This window comes from Euprymna scolopes, chromosome 11 (genome assembly GCF_053919585.1).
Source record: "Euprymna scolopes isolate OS-2025 chromosome 11, ASM5391958v1, whole genome shotgun sequence".
Lineage (NCBI taxonomy): Eukaryota > Metazoa > Mollusca > Cephalopoda > Sepiida > Sepiolidae > Euprymna > Euprymna scolopes.
In genome coordinates this window covers 71,912,645-71,935,151 of record NC_136492.1, presented here as the reverse complement: position 1 = coordinate 71,935,151, position 22,507 = coordinate 71,912,645, and the positions used below count along the sequence as shown (strand labels likewise).

Here is a 22,507-nt window from a genome sequence, read left to right as displayed (position 1 = left end):
AGCTGACAAATAGAGAGTTAAGATAGTGAATAACAAAAACATAAGTCCACTGAGAGCGAGCATATCTGCTCGTGACAACGTTAGATATAGACCAAAGTTTTAACTGGGATTTAATTCCTTGTAATGTATGAAGCATTAAAACAAATATTGTACTATAACTACGTTGGTAACGCAAAAAATGATTCATCTTATCATGTTAAAATATTACATGCTAGCCAATGTTATTAACATGTATCAAGTCCATATATTAATTCAGAAATATTGAAGATAAAAGTCAATCAAAATTTTGACTGTAAGCTAAATTTCCATAATCATAGTCATACGTCAGACAAAAAAACATGCAAGTCTTCATTGGTTACGCTTCAGGCCATGTAGCGACTCTCTATTATAAAGCCAAATGTATAATTCGAACTTTTATAACGATGGGCTGACCTAATTATTTCAAAATTAAATCAGTTCGGCGTTGACCGATATATTGAACAAGATTGATTAAATGATGTAACCGCTAAGCCGTGCACACTAAAGCCAACGTGTAAAGCAAATCATAAACTGTATCAAATAAATTATAATCGTGGCGTGGGTAATGAATGTTCTACTTTTATATATTTAATTTTTTTTACATATCAAGAAATAGCATATGTAAAAAAAGCCTGACGTCATTTTCAACACGAGAGTGTCTCGAGCACATAAAAACACATCTGCTAGCGTAAACGAAAGTGTAGTTTTTGATATTGGACATTTTTGTTGTAACATAAATTTACCGACGGAATAAAAAAAAAACGAGCGAAGTTGGAAATGGAGGTAATGTTTTTTTTTTTTTTTTTTTTTACTATAAAAATGGAAGAATGTCTTCGGGTTAAGTCTTTTGAAGTGAACTGAAACCAAAGCGGCTTTCTATATAGAATTCACTGACCATATTTTAGCATAATGAATTTCCAGACATTATAGAAATAGAAACCTTCAGGCAAACGCACATATTGTAAAACTTGATGTCACGATTCACACATTATATATATATATATATATATATATATGTATATATATATATATATATATATATGTACATATATATACATACATATATGCATATATATATTTAAATTTATATTGTACAACTACATACACAAGCTTAAATTATGTTATCTATAAAAATGAAATTGTCTTTGGGTGTGTTTGTGTGATTGTCTGTGTATCTACATTTCCCTACCGAACTACTTTGTCAATTTTCACTCTACAGACTCATGATTTGACATACGGGGATTTGAAATTCGGGAAAATCTTTTTAATCGGTTTTCAGACAGTAATTTGGCTGTCAAAGGTTCAAAGTTCAACAATTTGATCTTTGAAAACTATACCAAACTCTTCTGCAAATGTTGGGCCTAAATACTTGGCATTTTAGATGTAGGTTACTTGATACCAGATTAAACATTTTAATTTCATTTAAGCCCAAAACAACAAATACTAATGAGTCAAAATTAGAGTAAATATTTAAAAAAAATTACCTCTGCTAATTACTCAGCCAATTTTTGGTCTAAGCATTTGAAATTTTACATAAAGTGTATTCAGACATTGCGCAAGCGTTTTAATTGGTTTTGGGTAAAACATGTAGCTACCAAAGCACCAAAGTTAAAAGGATTTGACCTTTGTGGTCTATAGCAAACTATTCAGTCAATTTTGGGTCTAAACATTTGAAATTGTACACAAAGGGTATTCAAAAATTAACAAGTTTTGTAATTAGTTTGTGGGCGAAAATTTGGCTGTCAAGAGGTCAAAGTTGAAAGAGTTGACCTTTGCAGACTCTACCAAACTCCTCCGCCAAATTTAGTTCTAAGCAATTGCAATTTTAGATGTAGGTTACCTGGATATGAGTCAAACGTTTTAATATTTATATATACATATGCACATAAGGTTATGAAGAGTATATAGCGCCCAAGCAAAGCCGGACTGAACTGCTAGTTACTGAATATGAAGCCCACAAAATCTGAAGTCTAAACCATGGTGTAACTATCTTGGTATCCACAACTGAATTTACTTTACCATGGCAGCTTATTGTAATATTAATTCAGAAAGTAGGACAATGTAGTAGGTGGACATTTCCTAATAATAATGATCTAAGTATTATCTATTCCATTTTGTGGTGTTGTGTAGTGCAGAATCTATTTTCATGAGACCATCTATCTTTCCTATGTAGCGTAGTATATATGTAATGTATCCGTTACACTTTCTGTCGCTACATTTCAATCACTCGAACCCACACGATGCCTGGTACCGTCGCAGAAACAAACAGACAACAAAAAAAAGAACATTCCGACTTGATATTTTCTAAATGTAAATGAGGTGCATTTGTTAATGATTCTTCCAATAATAACACATCTTTCAAAAAGTCTTTTCGCACACCTATGTGTTTTACGGCACAATCACGTAGGCACACTGGTTCTATCCAGATCTTGAAGTTAAGCAATGATTAGCCTGACCAGTACCAGATGGGTGACCATTTGGGAATGTTATGCGCTGTATGCACCGCGCTGAGTTGTAGAAATTTCCAGGTTGGTATTTGGGGGCGCGTTTTACTCACTGGACGGAGATGCAACCCCCGACTCAAGACAGGAAATAACGAAAAACTACGGTATTTATTTGTCTTCCCGAGATTATCATGGCTCTACAACTTTGAGAGCCGTGGTCGCTGACCCTGTTAAAACAGCAAGCCCACTGATGATGATGTGTTAAACAATGCTCCCTCATATGGCATGTGCTCTAGTAATGTTAATGGTATGGCAATTGTAAAAAACATAACAAAATATTGTTTTTAATGTATTATCTTTTATTCTGTAAAATTAATAAAAAATAAGAAAGAATATGGAAATTCTTACTTTCGTATTTCGTTTATTCATTACCATAATTTACAAAAAACAATCAGATGAATTTTCGTAACCGCTTAGCAAAGCAGAACGATGAATAAATATTTGAAGATACAAAAATATTAAGCATAAAATCTTATTTCCAAAATTACCAGATTCTACTTTAAATAACCCGAAAAAGGTTGATATGCCGTAAAACAAAAACCACTAAACCAAGCATCATGCGTAAATATTTGCAAATATAAAGAACGCGAAACAAAACAACTTGTATCAAAATGAAGGAATTCGGCATTGAATCACAATAATAAGGTTGATATGCCGTACAATAAAACAGTTAAATAAACTCACTTAGACTACCTTAAATTTTAGGAACCGAAAAAGTTACCGACTTTTCATGTCATTATGTCAGTGCTGAAATTATTTGGAAAGTAGACTAGTATAAGAGTCAAGTTGTCATGTATTTATATAGGCTCCGTAGCAACATTAATGACATGGCAAAGTTTGCTATCAACCGTATTATAATTATGCTTGTTATCATATCCTTGTTTACAGATAGGTTACTGCTTATTAAAACGCTGAAGCCACTCGAGTATAAAGGATAATAAGTGAACACCCCGATCAAAAGGTAATAGTGAAAATTAGGTACAAATTGATTACGTGATAGGAAGACTCAATAAGAAGTCGTTTACGTTGGACTTGAAAACAACCATGTTATAGTCAACTGGGAAACAGTCTCATGATATTGTGTTGCACAGTCGGGAAACCTTAGAAAATAAGTTTTGCTAATGGGATTTTCGTTTAGATTCAGGTACAGATAGCGAGTAAGGGAAATTGATGACACTGGTTGTAGATAGTTGAGTGTTTTTGCCGTGAATGTTTTACATGGGAATCAGAGATTAAAGCTTAGCCGAGCACCTGCCATGAGCATGACGATAAAGTAAATATAGATTCGTAACATCTCTTCTGTGAATAGGTGACAGCTGAGTGGAGAAGAGGTCGCCCCACACCAGATTTTGAAGACGCTTTTGTAACCCTGTCAATATGAAAAAGGGTGCTCCTTTCCTTAAATATGGAAACGTTACTTGTTTTAAGATGTATTTGGTTTTTATCCAGGCATAGATTTGAGTCGGGAGTGATCAATCTTCTGATGCTATAGAATATTCCAGTTTTTTTTTTCTCTGGCAGCAAATTTGATGTTAGTCTTTCATTGCAGATCACGAACAGATATCAATCCTAATATGTGAAGGATAAATCATTTCAAAATTTCAATGTTGACAGTCTTTCGGCACTCTATCGTTTCTTTTATAACAGCGGCCCTCGAATGAGCTCCAATTCTAACAGACAAACAGAGGATAGAAAAGTTGATAAAAAAGCTCCAACACATAAATACACTTGTTTTGTGCTGGCAAAAGTGTATTGATTCTGATGGTGCTTATTTCGATCAAAAACATTTTTGTTTGAGCCGAGATATGTTTATCTGAATTTAAAAGTTAAAAACCGCAAGAAACTTTTTGTCAACCTGATAGACTATACTACATAGAGCAGCAACGAATGATCCATAGACAATAGATTCTAACAATACATAGAAATTATGCTGCGTTCAATAAAACTACGCATTCAACGATTAACATGTTAGACCACAAACAAAACTCTCGCTCGAAATTTAATGACGCATCTTAGCGCATGCAGTCATGTCTTCACGTCGATTCTTACTGAAGTGCAATCATTATTTTCCAGTCGTCGAAAGGTTTTTTTTTTGTTCGCCTTTTAATATGTATCAGCATTTTTTAGTCTCATCGTTATAATCTTACTGCATCCTTTTTTTTACATAGCTTTTTACTGCAAAATATCCAAAAGCTGATTTATAATAGCTGAGTGTACATCTTGTTTGGATATGGAATGAAGATAAGGCGATGACAGAATTATCGAATGAAATATCTAATGTCGCTTATAATCAATCGACGCTACAAAACATTGTTAAGGAAATCATACAATTACAGATGGGTCGTATAATGTATACGTCTTTTCCATTTAACCTAATGCAGTATAAATATACAAAATATATACTCCCTAAGTATTTACCGACTAATAAAGTTACTGATAAATCAAAGAACTTATATATGTTCTCATCTCTTGCATATAATACCATTCTAATACAGCTTAAGTTCCAATATTGGAAAAAATAGCAGTGAAATGAGGTGAGAATGACATTTACACGACTCGATGTTGGGCATTAAAACGTGCTGATCTTTTACTGCTAAATGTATATATATATATATATATATATATATATATATATATATATATATACATTTAGCAGTAAAAGATCAGCACGTTTTAATGCCCAACATCGAGTCGTGTAAATGTCATTCTCACCTCATTTCACTGCTATTTTTTCCAATATTGGAACTTAAGCTGTATTAGAATGGTCTTATATGCAAGAGATGAGAACATATATAAGTTCGGATGTATCTAACTGATGAGCCCAAATGAGGGCGAAACTCGAGTCTTGGACTTCCTGTTCGTTGACTGTCTTGACTCCTTTGGGCTGCGACGTTGTTTGGCTGTGGAATCTATTATATATATACAAGCCTATACATATATGTACACATATATAGGCATCCGTGTATATATATATATATATATATATATATATATATATATATATATATATATATATAAATCCCTTTAGGACAATCTAAGTTGTTGGACAACCATTCTTATCACACTCTATGGGGGTGAATTTTAACTCTAAAATTAATATAAACATACAAAAATTACAAGTTTTACAAGATTTTCAACGAGTCTCAGACACATCTAATAATCAAAAGATATAAGAAATTAATTAAACTTTTCATGTAAAAGAAAATAAAAAAAACAAAAATAGCTAATTGCGTTTTAATAACACTATATTCAACTTAACCATCAGATAATTTTCAAAGCTGAAATTATCAAATGTGAAAGTGAGTAAAATACTTTAAATAAACAAGCATCCTACCGGAAATGAATAACCAAAGAACAATGGCGTATGCCTACCGCAAGTGTTAGTTTTAAAAATACGACTTGAACAGAAAAGAGGAAGAGAAGCTCTCCGAAAATAAATAACACACGACAGGTATGGAGTACTATGTGTTTTCGTAAAATAAGTCAAACATTGACACATTTTAACCCCTACATACATAGATTTGATAATTTATTGAGCGTTGAAAACACTGAATAATTTTTCAGAATAATAGAGTAAAACTCATTTGTATTTTTTTAAAATTCAATGTATACCCCAAACAAGGTACAATGCCCATTTGAAATAGGTTGGTTGTTTGTTTTTGTTTTACGGCATATCAACCCTTTTCGGGTTATTTAATGCCGAATCCAAAGATTTTGAAGAAAAAAATTTTTTAATAGAATATATTTGTTGTTTTCAAGTTGGTTTCTATTTAACCCATAGTTGGAACCCTAACATGTACTATCACTCCGGGTCAGAGTGGACCTGGGGGCAATGGTAATTAAAGGGTGGCTCCACACTCCCCAAAGCCCACAAGCTGGGGCCTCGCCACTGGATATAGTATAAGGTCATATCCAGGACCCCCATAGAGGGACTTTTAACCTCTGCAGGGGGGCAATCGGCGTATTCTAATGCCCCACCGACAGGGCCTTTGAAATAGGGGGCTACTATCTGGGACATACGTTAAATAAAGGTTTATTGAATCTATTATCAGCATCGTATTTGGCTTGTGCTATTTCTATGTCAATAGAAGACCCGATCAAAAAGGGGAACCAATGCGCAACAAACAAATGATAAGCCGACCCCAGTTTGCTCCATTACAATAGTTCAATTCCGATGATCAATTAAGTTGTCCAAGGTATTCAATCATGTTGTGGCAGTATTATTGAACGAACTTAAAAATGGCCACCAACAAAATGCTCTTTTAGATAAAATGTTACAGCTTTAATAAACTCGCATGTTTAAACAACTTAATGCATTTCAAATGCTGGGCACAGTTTAGAGGTCATTATCGGAATCGATACACGCTTTTTGCAAAGCGTGATCATGTACGGTTTAATGTTTTACTAACATGTTTAATACCCGGCGTTTTACGGTATTGAACGCAACGTTAAATTCCTTTAAAAACTGAAGTAAAAATGGAAAGAAACTGAAGCATGTCCATGCGAGGATTATGTTTTTTCTTTCTAAACCAGTTCAGCTCCGACCTGAGAGCGAAACCAAAATCTAAAGAAGATGAGTCAAGTACGATAACCTTCAGGTTAATTAGCCACGATCTTTAAAAGGTGTTGTCAAACTTACTCATTCTTAACATAAGGAAGCTGTCATGGAAACGATTCGTGCATGCGCAGTCGTTAAACAGTTGAAAAACGGATAAAACTCCGATGACCCTCCAAGTACCAATTTTGCAATGTTGATGTCATAGCAACCTTTTCTCTCGTATACCGACTAAAACCTGCTGTGTTACGCAGAAAGTTGGTGATAGAAGTTTCAAGCCTAAGTCAAGCAAATTTCAGGACACAATTTCGAATTATATAGCACTTCTACCTGGTTATGGATGACTTTACGAAATCATGCTACTCCGCTGGTATCATGCTTTAAATGGTAAAGTGCTTCGTTTGAAATTCTGATGCAGATTTTCGAGGTCGACATAATATACCTCCAGAACATCAAGGGTTACATCAGCCGAAACGTAGCAAAAATCGCAGTTTAGATAAGAATAGTAGTCTGAATTCTCTAAATAATCGACACTCATCTTAAAATAGCTAAAAGTAACCCTTTCATTGACATACAAAGCGTTGTACTTGACCTCTTGACATGGATTAGCGTGTAGAGTATATTGTAATATATTTATTCATCTGTCCTTATTCGATGCATTGTTTTCAGGATTTACTTTCAGCCAGATCTACAGTGCCGTTTTAGGTGAATATTCCACCACATTAAAACCGACCTTGTGTCTAACTCTTCACTTCACGAGTAGACAAATAAATATGGACATACGAGGAAGCATCTGAGAAAGTATAAGACAATACGTTTCTTGCTTTATTGCGTTTTCTCACGTGGTTCTTTAATTCAAAATCATGATAATGTTCTCAATTTTTTTGGTTAATTTCCTATAAATACTTTTCTTTTATCACTTTAACGAGTCTATCGCTTTAGGAAATGGATCGGATTCTACTCGTGATACTCTTGTTTGCGAATCTCCAAATTGTTGAAATCATATCGGCCATCTTTAAACGCTATTATTCAAAACTTGTAACAACTTTATGGATATCTTCCCTCTATTTATAAAAATGAATACCGATTAGAAACAATAACATTAGTTTCTCTCATTTCTGTGCCAAGAATAATCATTACCATTTAATGCTTGGCACAAACAATGGCTTGAATTACTCGTATAGTTTTAAATACATTAATCTTTCTTCTTCTTCTGTTTCTTCTTCTGTTTCTTCTTCTTCTGTTTCTTCTCCTCCTTCTTGTTGTTGTTGTTCTTCTTCTTCTCGTTCTCATTCTCCTTCTTCTTCTACTCCTTCGTCTTCTCCTTTTTCTCCTTCTCTTTCTTCTCCTCCTCCTCCTTCTTCTTCCCCTTCTTCTTATCCTCCTTGTTGTTGTTGTTGCTGTTGTTGTTGTTGTTGTTGTTCTTCTTCTTCTTCTCCTTCTCCTTCTTATTCTACTCCTTCTTCTCCTTCTACTCCTCCTCCTCCTCCTTCTTCTTCTTTTCTTGTATACTTTCCCAGATTTTATTATTCTCATTCTATTAATCAAGAAATTAGAAGAAAGCAAAGTAGAGTAGAATATAGAATGTAGACCTTGGATTTACTTTCGGCAGCATTATAACTCGTACTTCCCTTATTTTATTCTTTACTCCCTATATTTGTGACAAAACTGAGAAGAAATGTTGTATGTAGGTGGGCTTCTATAATACTTATCAGTGACTAGCTTTTTTTGCTTTAAATAGTATTTCTAGCTGTTCGCATCAAATTACATCATATCTTGTCTAGGACTATTTCCATGGATAAAAATCATCCTCGGTTGGAATTGTACATACTAGTTACTTATAAATTCATATATTGTTGGAAGCCAGTAATGGTTCTCAAGTGTTCTACCCATCGGTTTGTGCGATATGAATATGCATAGATATTGGCAGTATCAATATATATATATATATATATATATATATATATATATATATACATACATATACAAACATATATATATATATATATATGCATATATAATATGTTAATATGTTAATATTGTCAGGTCCTCTTGTTTTCCTTTCCCAAACAAACAGGCGATTAGTATTTCTAGACATATTCATGAGAATAGAAACTCAGAAAGAATGAAACTCTGATGCGACTTGATAATCTATTTCCAGGTGTTTAGCTGATACATAATTCGAAATTGGTTCATCGCTTTTGATGATTCCTCTATCGGAATCCATACTCTTTATGCGAATATCTATTGTTTCACAATCCCGCCTATACTTCTGCTTATTTATAAAAGATAAAACTTTATTATTGCTGTTTGAATGATTAAAAGCAAATTAAAAATGCATTACATTGTGACACTTCATCATTGAACCATTTTAAAAATCGCTTCCTCGTGTATTAAATGATTGAATGTTTAGGAAGTCATCTTAACAAATTTAGTTAGAGTGTTATTTCAACTTAACTTCGATTAACATCTTAATGCCGAAGCACTATCCTACCGATAAAAATTAACACTCAAAAATACCATATTTAAAATAAATTGCATCTGCTAACAAAACCAGCGGCATCGTCATAAAATGATATATCGAAATACAGGTAAGAAGATTGCTCGTTGCAATCCCTTACTATAAATAAGTTTTATAAGTAAGCTAATGGACCTGTTTAGAAAGATCACATTTCTAACGAGGAAGTATGGACTGGGTATAGATGCATTAAAGGTCTGCTGATGGAAACTATCATGAAAAGACAAATGACATATTTAGGACATATTTACGGTCATACTTAGGACATATTTACGGTTATACTAGGACATATTTACGGTCATACTTAGGACATTTATTGTTATACTTAGGACATATTTACGGTCATACTTAGGAAATATTTACGGTTATACTTAGGACATATTTACGGTTATACTTAGGACATATTTACGGTCATACTTAGGACATATTTACGGTTATACTTCGGACATATTTACGGTTATACTTAGGACATATTTACGGTCATACTTAGGACATTTATTGTTATACTTAGGACATATTAACGGTCATACTTAGGAAATATTTACGGTCATACTTAGGACATATTTACGGTTATACTTAGGACATATTTACGGTTATACTAATGATATATGTACGGTTATACTTAAGACATATGTACGGTCATACTAAAGGCACACTTACGGTCATACTAAGGACATATTTACGGTTATACTAAGGACATATAAACGGTCATACTTAGGACACATTTACGGTCATACTTAGGACATATGTACGGCAATATTTAGCACATATTTACGGTAATACTTAGTACATATGTACGGTAGTATTTAGCACATATTTACGGTAATACTTAGGACATATGTACGGTCATAATTAGGACATATTTACGGTCATACTTAGGACATATTTACAGTCATACTTAGGACATATTTACAGTCATACTTAGGACATATTTGCGGTCATATTTAGGACATAGCTACGGTCATACTTGGGACATATTTACGGTCATTCTTAAGACAAATTTACAGTCATATTTGGGACATATTTACGGTTATACTTAGGACATATCTACAGTCATACTTTGGACATATTTACGGTCATACTTAGGACATATCTACGGTCATATTTAGGACATATTTACGTTCATAATTAGGACATATTTACAGTCAAACTTAGCACATATTTGCGGTTATACTTAGGACATATTTACGGTCATACCAAGGACAAATTTACGGTCATACTTGGGAAATATTTACGGTTATACTTACGACATATTTACCGTTATACTAAGGACATATGTACGGTTATACTTAAGACATATGTACGGTCATACTTAAGGCATATTTACGGTCATACTTAGGACATATTTACGGTCATATTTAGGACATATCTACGGTCATATTTAGGACATATCTACGGTCATACTAAGGACATATTTACGTTTATACTTAGGACATATTTACGGTCATACTTAAGACATATTTACAGTCATATTTGGGACATATTTACAGTCATATTTAGGACATATCTACGGTCATATTTAGGACATATTTACGGTCACACTTAGGACATATTTACGGTCATACTAAGGACATATTTACGGTCATACTTAACACATGTTTACGGTTATACTTAGGACATATTTACGGTCATACTTAAGACATATTTTCAGTCATATTTGCGACATATTTACATTCATATTTAGGACATATCTACGGTCATATTTAGGACATATTTACGGTCACACTTAGGACATATTTACGGTCATACTAAGGACATATTTACGGTCATACTTAACACATGTTTACGGTTATACTTAGGACATATTTACGGTTATACTAAGGTCATATTTACGGTCATACTTAGAACATATTTACGGTTATATTATGGACATATTTACGGTCATACTTAGGACATATTTACGGTCACACTTAGGACATATTTACGGTCACAGATGCATAGAACATCTACTATTGACTGACTGAATGAAAGGTCGACTAAGATGCACTTGGATGAATAACTGTATCGATTGGACAAGTTTATCGCCAAAAGTTGAGCTGTTTCAAGCTATGGATAGCCGCCCGCATTGGAGAGCCGTGGGCGCCGACGCTCTTAAATGACAAGACCGCTGCAAATGATAATTAGATTATAGAAAACCACTTTTATTACTTTTAATAAAAATTGATTAGATTAATTTTTCCAATAGTTTTCAGATGAAAAAAGAATCTGCGCGTAAAATAATATCTATGAAATCTATGAAACAGATTAAGTTCGAGCAGACATAAGTATTTGTAAGTTAGCAAATCTTTTAGTCTATGATAATCGGCTTTAGCGGAGCTCAGACTTACTTGAAAGTGGCAAGCATATTAAGATGGAATCAAGTAAACTTCCTTTCTTCGTGAGGCATTAAAGTTTTGATGCTATTTGACGCCAGGCATTTTACTATTCCAGATAATTGAAAGAAGCAGATGCTAACTGATTATGTCCAAGTTAATTGAATTGATATGTTTTTAGCTAAGAATAAACTTAATCAGTGACCATCCAGTGAATTGCGACCTCCACGGGTGTCGCGACACCTTGGTAGGGGTTCGGGGAGAATTGTTGAAAGTAGCTTGAGATAACATTAATTATATTTCATTAATTATATTGTCAAGCTCTGACATTTTCTTTTGTTTATGTGCAAAGCAAAACGTCATAAAGTGATATTATGGCAGTAAGCATGTTTGCATCTTAGCGAATCGGTGTACCTGTCTAAAACTTTATGTGTGTGTGTGTACTAGTTAATCGTGATTATGTGTTTTATCTGTGTGGACTCGTCAAACGCATGTCCATTGCTTATAGCTGACAGTTTTTTCATGTTTCATTCACTGACATTCACAGAAAATATAAAGAAAATAAAGCTACAGAGAGTAAGTCTAAAGTAGGAGATGTCAGAGGTTTCAAACTTTTCAGTATAAGGTGGCGAGTGCCAGAAGGTTGGAAACCCCTGTATTAAATGAATTTATATCAAACAGCATATATATATATATATATATATATATATATATATATATATATATATATATATATATATATATATATCATGATTTTCTTGGGAGTACAAAACTTTATTAAGGCAATCATGAAGGGAAGATTTCGGAATTAATTTTATATAAAAAAAAATAAGACCGAGGAGAAAAGGAAAATAGATAGCGACTAAAAAATAAAAGTAGGGAAATAGACACAATATATATATATATATATATATATATATATATAATTATATATATATATATATAATGCCAATCGCTTTATATATATATATATATATATATATATATATATATATATATAATACCAATTGCTTTATTGCAGATTAGTAAATTATCAATATTTTACTATATATACACCACAACAAAATGAAAATTGTATCATCAAATGACTAATTTACGGTTGGTTATTTCCAGAAAGGTTATTCAAATTCATGCGATATTCACGAAGTTATGACATTTTATTCTTTATCGATGAATTTCCACTGTCCATCGCTTTATTGCAGGTCTTTTAAGATGATGTTTTAGGGCAAATATACAATGTTTTTGGCAAATATACAAATATACAATGCAAATATTCAATGTATTTTGCGAACTTTACTTTTTATTATATTTTTCTGTCTAAAAATAACAAACAAAAGCATATCCTAGGTATAAGCATCATATAAATTAATTATTTATCCACATAGCCACCATTTTTAAAAAATAACTTAAAACAACCTTTTTTCCCCGGAGAAGTCAATTGTTTGATTTTAAGAGGAGTTATGGCTCTAGCAACATCAAGTGTGTTCCTCCACAAAGAATCCTTTGAAGTAAATTGCTCTCGTCCCTTATAAACTCCTCTTTTTAATATTGACTAGAGATATTAAATGAGGTTATGGTCTGGAGAACACCGTGGTCAGGTCATGAAAGCTTTCCCAACGAATCTGATAGATTCAAGGAAGGCTGCACTCGCCCCAACCAGAATGGGTTGGTACATTGTCATGTATAAAAATCGTCTGAAAGCGACGTGACAATGGTAGGTCATCTAGTCATGTCAACAAATGATTATCCAAATAGGCCGCATACGCATTGCTGATAAGGCTTACACCCTCTAGCACTCGACATGGTCCAACCAACTTATGTCGAATGACTCCCGCCGGAAACATGATACCTCCACCTCCTTGTTTGCGATGAACTCTGTAAGGGGCCGGATTTCTGTTCGGACTTCAAACTTGATCCATCTATACGGACCGTCAAGAGTAGCATGGGTCTCATCCCTTAATAGGACTTGTTGGAAATCCATTTTCATGTAATTCTGTGTCGAAGCCATTCGTTTTTCCCTATGTACCTTGCTCAATGGAGGTCTTGGAAGAGGTTTTATGTCCCTTGCCGTCCCATTCAACACATTGTATCCGGCCTGCCTGGATCTTGGAGTGATTCCAGCGTTTTAAAAAACAGAAGCACTGGTGTTGTTTGTCTTTCGGTTGACTTCCCTACATATTTACCGAATATCACGATCTGAAAGGTTTCTCCTGGTGCCATTATTTTTCTGGATTTTGTGTTCGGATGTTCAAGAATGAGGCAAAAGTTCCTGGATCCCTTTCCAGCTATGTGGCTAAATCTTTGATGGACAATCCTTCTGTGAGTCCAGCAACTGTCCTTTGCTTTTCGATAACATTTAATCGCCTGCTTTCGGGTCATCTTTAGAGATCTGCAATAAAGCGATGGACAGTATAATTTCTTTGATAATAAATAAAATACCATACCTTCGTGAATATAGCATGACTTTGAATAACATTTTGGGAAATAACTAACCTTAAAGCAGCCCTTTGATGGTATAATTTTCATTTTATTCTGACGTATATTTAATAACATATTGATATTTTACAAAGCTGCAATAAATCGATTGACACAGTTTATATATATATATATATATATATATATATATATATATATATATATATATATATGTGTGTGTGTGTGTGTGTATGCATATATATACATATATTTCTTACGTGTTTAGTATTAAACAAACTATGAAATAAATGCTCATATTTTATAATATGTGGCCCCTTTTAAAATAGTTTCCTTGAGGAAAGGAAAGAAAGGGATTTTAATGAAGTTCCGCTGTTCTTTTATTATTATTATTATTATTATTATTATTATTATTATTATTATTATTATTACTGAAAGATGACTCGGTGTTGCTCGGTATTAAACCTAATGTTAAATTCCTTAAAATAATGAAGTAAAACAAAACGGAAAGGAGCCAAACAATGTGAATGTAGTATAATGTTTTTTGCTAAACATATCACTTCTTCTAATTGAAAAAAATTCAAGGAATGAGATCAAAACCAACAATTAAAGACAGTAAAATACGATATCTATTAACCCAACTTGATACGATTTTTAAAGGTTTTTCAAACCTACTAATTTTTAACATAATGTGAACGATTTACGCATACACGGCCGTGAAACAGTTGACAAATAGTTAAAAATCCGATGATCTCCAAGTACTAATTTTTAATTTTGACCCTTTAACAGCCCTTTTTTCGGAGTGAGAATTGATTGAAAAGTTTTCCATATGTATGAATAACCTTAATACAAAATTTCAAGTCGCTAGATCAAAAGATGGTCAAGTATATAGGTCTCACTTTTATACTAGATTATTATTATTATTATTATTATTATTATTATTATTATTATTATTATTATTATTATTATTATTATTATAATAGACCATTTATGACTTGTTCGGTCAATACTTATATATTTTACTAAATATGCAATTAACTTCCATATTTATTAATTTCTATAAGGATTTCATTTGCGTCAAAGGATTCACCATTTCAAACTCCATTGTGATATTCTAATAGAGGCTCTCCTCTTTTTGCGTATTGTACTTTTCCTTTCTATCTATCTCCGCGTTTTCTCTCTATCTATATCCATATTTGCTCTCTTTTTCATCTCTCCCTTATCTCTCTCTCTCTCTCTCTCTCTCTCTCTATTTCATCTCTTTATATTATTCCATAAAGGCGATGAATCTCACAGATTCAGAATTCGAATTGAGTATTGAAATATTGTACAATCGTCTGAAATATTATAATAAACTGAATTGAGCAATTAAATATAGACAAATGATACACTAATAGAAGTAATAGTATAGTTTTGAGTTCAGACGGACAAATCATCACAAATAGACACAGGTAGATAGCGTTTAAATTTAAGTGACTTTCGTTTAATCCTGGCGTTTTTCTTGTAATTGTATTCTTTTTCATTATTTCTCATCTCTGGTCAGTAATTAGCGCAGCTGTCATGTCCAATCCTCTTGTTGATTGTGGGGCGGGCTGTTAATTGCCAGCCTTAGGGTATCCTATAGGGGTATCTTGGGAGGAGAGGAGGGAGTGCAACAATTAAGAGCAGTGTATGGGAGGAATGGTCCTTCTTAAACACTTTCCGACATAGGGATTTGTAACAGTTTAAGCAATGCACCTCTGACAAGAAATGTAGACGATTGGATTTAATCTACTTGGAAAAATATACACGCACAGAAACACGCATAGAAACCGAGAGGGATTACTGAATTTTGTTAAATTTAAATGTTTACATTGAATTATGTGAAACTTGAATGCAAAAAAAACCCTGAAAAGTTTACTACGGTTATCTTATATAGTATAAGCAGGCCCTCCTCTAATAATTTCAAAGGTTAAAAAGTATGGCTTCCATCCAATTCGACATTGAAAGCTACTACCCTTCAGTTACCAAGGAGCTTTTTGAAGAAGTATTGGAATTTGCAACTTTTACTTCAGATATATCAGAGGACGAAGAGGAATTTTAAAGAGATCCAGAACAACTGTACTACTAAGTAATGAAGAATAATGGATAAAAAAGACCAGGTTGGCCTTTTGATAGTTCTATGGTTTCCCTAGATTCGGCTGAAATGACAAACCTAGTGGTATTATATATTTTGTATCATTTAACCAGGGCCTTTGAGGTAGAAGATTAATTGCTTGTACAGAGACGATGAACTTATGATCATGAGGGACTCCAATGGCTCTAAATGTGAAAAAATGATAAAGATAATCCTTTAGTAATTGAAAATAATTATTTTAAACGTGGAATTAGTATGAAATATCAAAACTTAAATTGTTAGATGTAATCCTAGATTTAAAGAATAAAATATATGCGCTCTACACAAAAGATAATATCGAAGTCATATAGGAAAACTCACACTCCATAACAAAACACATCCCAAATTCCACCAGTAAAAGAATAAACAATAATTCCCCTACTGGACATATTTTTTACACTCACAAACTGTTATGATAAAGCACTTAATGGTTACAAAAATACAAAACTAGAATACATCCACCCTTCACTTAATACTACAACACCCAGAAATAAGAGAAGGAAGATGATATGGTTCCTACCCCCTTTTAATTTAAATGTAAAAACTAACGTAGGAAAAAAATTCTTAATCTCATAAAGTAACACCTAATAATATTCTCGATAAAATCTTCAATAAAATTACAGTTATATTAAGCTACAGCTGCAGCGAAAATGTAGAAAAAATAAATTAAAAAATAATAGGAGTATTCTTAATAACACGTCAGAATTAAATAAAATAGCACTATTAAATATTTTAATTGTAGAAATAATCAAGAATGCCCACTAAATAGAAAATTGCGTAGTTACCTCGGCAGCATACAAAGTGAAAATCTCCACGAAAGAACACCCAAATACTAGTAAGTATTACATTGGTATGGTAGGTAATACTTTAAATGAACAGTTCAGAGGTCACAAAAGTTCATTTGGAAATCCCAACAGTAAGATAACTGTATCGCTGATCACACGATTCAAAACACCTGAACTGCGTGTCAGAAATTACCATATGAGTACGTGGCATCGAACAGTGACCTTTTCGATCTTTACTGTTATCACATGTTGACAGAAAACGCGTCTCCATAAGAAAATATTAATGCTCAAATATGAACATACGTTATTTATTTTTACTTATTCGTGTTTTTTGTTTACTTACCTCCCTACGAGGGCAGAGTTAAACATGGGGTCGGTTTTTAATGTGGGGGAAATCAGCTCCCCAAACATGGACACTCTAGTTAGTAATCAAAATAAAAAAAATGTATGAGTCATGAAGGATGCCTCATCTATTAACCGAGACCAAAAAAGAAAATGAAGTGCAGCATCAGAAAGATTATACAAAATCAGAAACAAAAAAGGTAACCTTGGTTCTTTTTTATTTTACCTCTCCACGAGGCCAAAGTTAGACACCAGGGTCGTTTTTTAATGTGGGGAAAAGGAATAAAAATTTTAAACTGTCTCAATCGTGCAGGATTTCTCCTGCGCTAACTGTGAACATAAAGTTGAAGTGTAGCATTAGAACAGACACTACCCTTTTATCTTGGTCCGAATTCAAAGAAAGAAAGAAAAGTAACCTTGGTTACGCAAAGGATAATAGTACCATCTTTGCTCCTGAAAGTGTTATCTTCCCCGGGTGACGTCCGATGATGATGTTCCACGTTATATTAGAAATAAATTGATGGATGTGCACGAAAGTACGCTGTATGAACGAAACAAACAAACAATGCCACTTACCTGTGCGTAGCAAGCTGTAGCTAAATTTAGGAGCTGTCCCAATCTCTCCATATGTTTTGTCTGTTACGGACTACAAATACCAACTTGAAAATACGAGAACACCTTTTCCCTGGAAAGAAAAAACAAAAACAAAACAAAATAGATTTATGTTTATGTACAAAAATATATTTTCTAAATTTTATTTACAAAAAAAAAAAAAAAATTAATATCTGCTTCATCTAGTTTAGTTTTCTTCATATTTCAAAGTTGAGAAATTCACAAAATCCGAACACTTCTATTTGCAGTTTACATTTTTATATGACATCCATATCCACACGCACATTGTGGCTGGGTTCGAATCTCACGACCAGCAGTAATTTTCGCTTCATACACTGATGCTTTCTTAATAAAAAAACACTAGTGTATGTAAATAATAAAATTAATTGCTCACATTTATTTTTAAAATATTATTATTATCAAGCTTGTTTAAGAATTTAAATTGAAATCACTTTAGAGACTTTTAAAAACTATAATCAATTCTTGCGTAAATGCAATCTTACGATTTCAAGTAGTTTAATAATCTTTCTGTCATTTTTTTATCACTGGTTTATTGGGCAGCCCAATGAACCAGTAATAAAAAATTGGACATCCGAATGAAAAGTAGAATCGTGTGCACATGTTTCCACCTCTCGGAACATTTCAAATGAACTACAAAATTTTTAACAAATCTTGAATATATTCTAATCTTTTTAAATACTTTCTGAAGAGGGCGCTTCACAGAACGTCTGAAACGCGTTAAAAACAATTTCAATGATTTAAAAAAAATATTACAACGATCTAAACATAATTTTCAATGGAAAACCAAAACACGGAATAATAAAAGAAGGTTGAAAAATACACATTGTTGGTGACCACCCCCTTATTTAAATATACATCTTTCTCTCGTTGTTGCAATTTCTTAACCCATCTTATATATATATATATATATATATATATATATATATATATATATATATATATATAAATTTGAGATTATTGATTTTGCGAGGTTAAGTAACCAATGTTACGGGGTTAATACGGAATACGGAAGTGTTCAATACCGAAGTAGAGCAGGTATACTCTTTATTTGTTCTTATATAAGCTGTCATATGTTGCTAAACAGTCATGAGCATTATTCTTATATAAAAGCAACCAGATGTATATATATAAATATGTATATATATATGCATATATATATATATATATATATGCATATATATATATATATATATATATATATTAATTAGGGGCATTTATTTGACGTACTATTTGTTTCGTACACTCCTCATATTGTGCAAAAGGGCGTGGCAGGAAGAAGTAAGTGTTTTGCTTTATGAAATTTTGCGTAATAAAATAGAATTGCATACATTTATTTATAAATGTACAAATATATACACATAGTTCTTTATTATATATATATATATATGTATATATATATATATATATATATATATATGGATTATTTAATTACGTTCCTTTCATGTTATCATTTTTTTTTTACTTTTGTCAATGCTATGCGCTCTACTGAGTAGTACGCCCGTTTTTATTGATTGTATATTTAAGCTGGTTTGTGAATATTTTCTACGAAATGAACACGTGAAATTCGTACGATTATATTTGATGTGAAATATAAGAATTCAAGGGAAAAGATAAGTGGAACACTTATGCTTGTCTTGGTCGGCATCAAACAGTCCACGTACTTGAATATTTTTGTTTTACTGTTTCTCTGACAGTTCTAATTTTTTACGAGTCCAACATTTCCAGCGTTTCAAAGCGAAATCAAAGAATAACCCGGAAACTGGATGAGTATGAAACGATTCTATCGGATGCGATGATCCATTTGTTTTTGCTTTTGTATTTTTTGATCAGAATAGCAAATGGTCTATAATATTCAAGATAGCACACACACACACACACACACGCACACACGTATATATATGTGTGTATATATATATAGATGTTGTTTTGTTTTGATTTTAGTGATATGTTTTGAATGAATTCAATTATTTACGAAAGTGCATTTTTACCTAAATGCGAGTTAGGAATAATTTTCCCTTTTAACCAATTTGGTACTCCCAATGTGTGTATATATATGCATATATATAATGTAGTTTTTTTGTTTTTTTTTTAGCCAGTGATCACCACTTATCAAGGCCCGGAAGCCACTCAGGTATAAGGGTTATTGCAAGTATAATGTAGTTACAGAATATATAGTGTTAATATTAATGTACTTAAATAATATATTTTGATTATATATATATATATATATATATATATATATATATATATATATATATATAGAGAGAGAGAGAGAGAGAGAGAGAGAGAGAGAGAGAGAGAGAGAGATACAAAGTGCGATAAGAAAAAGAGAGTAAAAATAGGGAATGACAAACATAACATAATTTTATTTATATTACTGTTGATTACATCAAATTTCAATCCTCGGTACATTTTGACGAACCGTTTAATCTTTAGTCAAACAACCGGTTGATGATGTTAATTACAGATGCTTTCGACCGTGTGCTTTTACGAACAAATCATTTCCGTTGCCATTCCATAGGCCGCTCTATTCGTCAAAATGTACAGAAGTTCTGAATTAAAAAAAAAATGAACCGTAAAATTAATGTTGGTCACTAGTGGTTAAGCTTTTATGTTCTTCTTATATATTTAGATATGTTCAGTTGTTGAATGTTAGCAATCATCGAGCTTTACCTTGAAAACTAAGATATTTTAAAAGTATAAAGTAGATGACGAAAACATTTGACCCTCTCTCGTACATATATATATATATATATATATATATATATATATATATATATATATATATATATATATATATGCTTGTGTGTATGTGTGTGTATAAAATTATAATACAAATAAATTAATAAAATCAGACGGAAAAATCCTCTGATTAATCTATAAGTCATACTCCTAAATAAATACGATTATTCTTGGTAGGAGGAAATTGATGTGAGTAAACTTCTGCGATCAATAATTACTCAAATTTTATTGCTTTTGAATTTTGCTTGATTTATCAATAAATTGTCATATGATTTTAGCGAATGCTTTTGCAAGGACATGTAAAAATATAATTCGTGTATTAAGATTGATAATTTTCGTACCTAACTAAGAAACAGAATGTTAAATAATATAACAGCAATAACTCGTATATATTTTTAACTTTAAGCGGACATCTTGAAAATTAGATTTAGTAATTTCTTTAGACTTACATTAGAAAAAACAATAATCATTTAAATATTAAGAAGAATTACAAAAAACTAAGACACCCCCTTATTGAGGTTTGAATATTTATTTACATAAATAAATATGTGTATTTATTTAAAGTTTATTTGTACTTGTATGTGATATTAGCTTTGTGCTTGTATGTAATATTAGTTTTGTCCTTGTATGTGATATTAGTTTTGTGCTTGTATGTGATATTAGTTTTGTGCTTGTATGTAATATTAGTTTTGTACTTGTATGTGATATTAGTTTTGTGCTTGTATGTGATATTAGTTTTGTGCTTGTATGTGATATTAGTTTTGTGCTTGTATGTGATATTAGTTTTGTGCTTGTATGTGATATTAGTTTTGTGCTTTTATGTGATATTAGTTTTGTGCTTGTATGTGATATTAGTTTTGCGCTTGTATGTAATATTAATTTTGTACTTGTATGTGATATTAGTTTTGTGATTGTATGTAATATTAGTTTTGTACTTGTATGTGATATTAGTTTTGTGCTTGTATGTGATATTAGTTTTGTTCTTGTATGTGATATTAGCTTTGTACTTGTATGTGATATTAGTTTTGTGCTTGTATGTGATATTAGTTTTGTGCTTGTATTTAATATTAGTTTTGTACTTTTATGTGATATTAGTTTTGTGCTTGTATGTAATATTAGTTTTGTACTTTTATGTGATATTAGTTTTGTGCTTGTATGTGATATTAGTTTTGTGCTTGTATGTGATATTAGTTTTGTGCTTGTATGTGATATTAGTTTTGTGCTTGTATGTGATATTAGTTTTGTACTTGTATGTGATATTAGTTTTGTGCTTGTATGTGATATTAGTTTTGTGCTTGTATGTGATATTAGTTTTGTGCTTGTATCTGATATTAGTTTTGTCCTTGTATGTGATATTAGTTTTGTGCTTGTATGTGATATTAGTTTTGTGCTTGTATGTGATATTAATTTTGTGCTTGTATGTGATATTAGTTTTGTGCTTGTATGTGATATTAGTTTTGTGCTTGTATCTGATATTAGTTTTGTCCTTGTATGTGACATTAGTTTTGTG

The 22,507-nt window shown here is 32.0% G+C and overlaps 1 protein-coding gene across 2 annotated transcripts in view; it reads right to left on the bottom strand.

Moving 5' to 3' along the window:
* Positions 1–22,507, bottom strand: part of LOC145287902 (arrestin domain-containing protein 2-like) — an 867,795-nt gene that overhangs the window by 288,345 nt on the left and 556,943 nt on the right. For both annotated transcript variants that reach the window (XM_080135843.1, XM_080135842.1), the window contains one exon: positions 18,199–18,307. The gene's annotated coding sequence lies outside the window, so the exon portion shown is untranslated. The remainder of the gene's footprint in view (positions 1–18,198; positions 18,308–22,507) is intronic.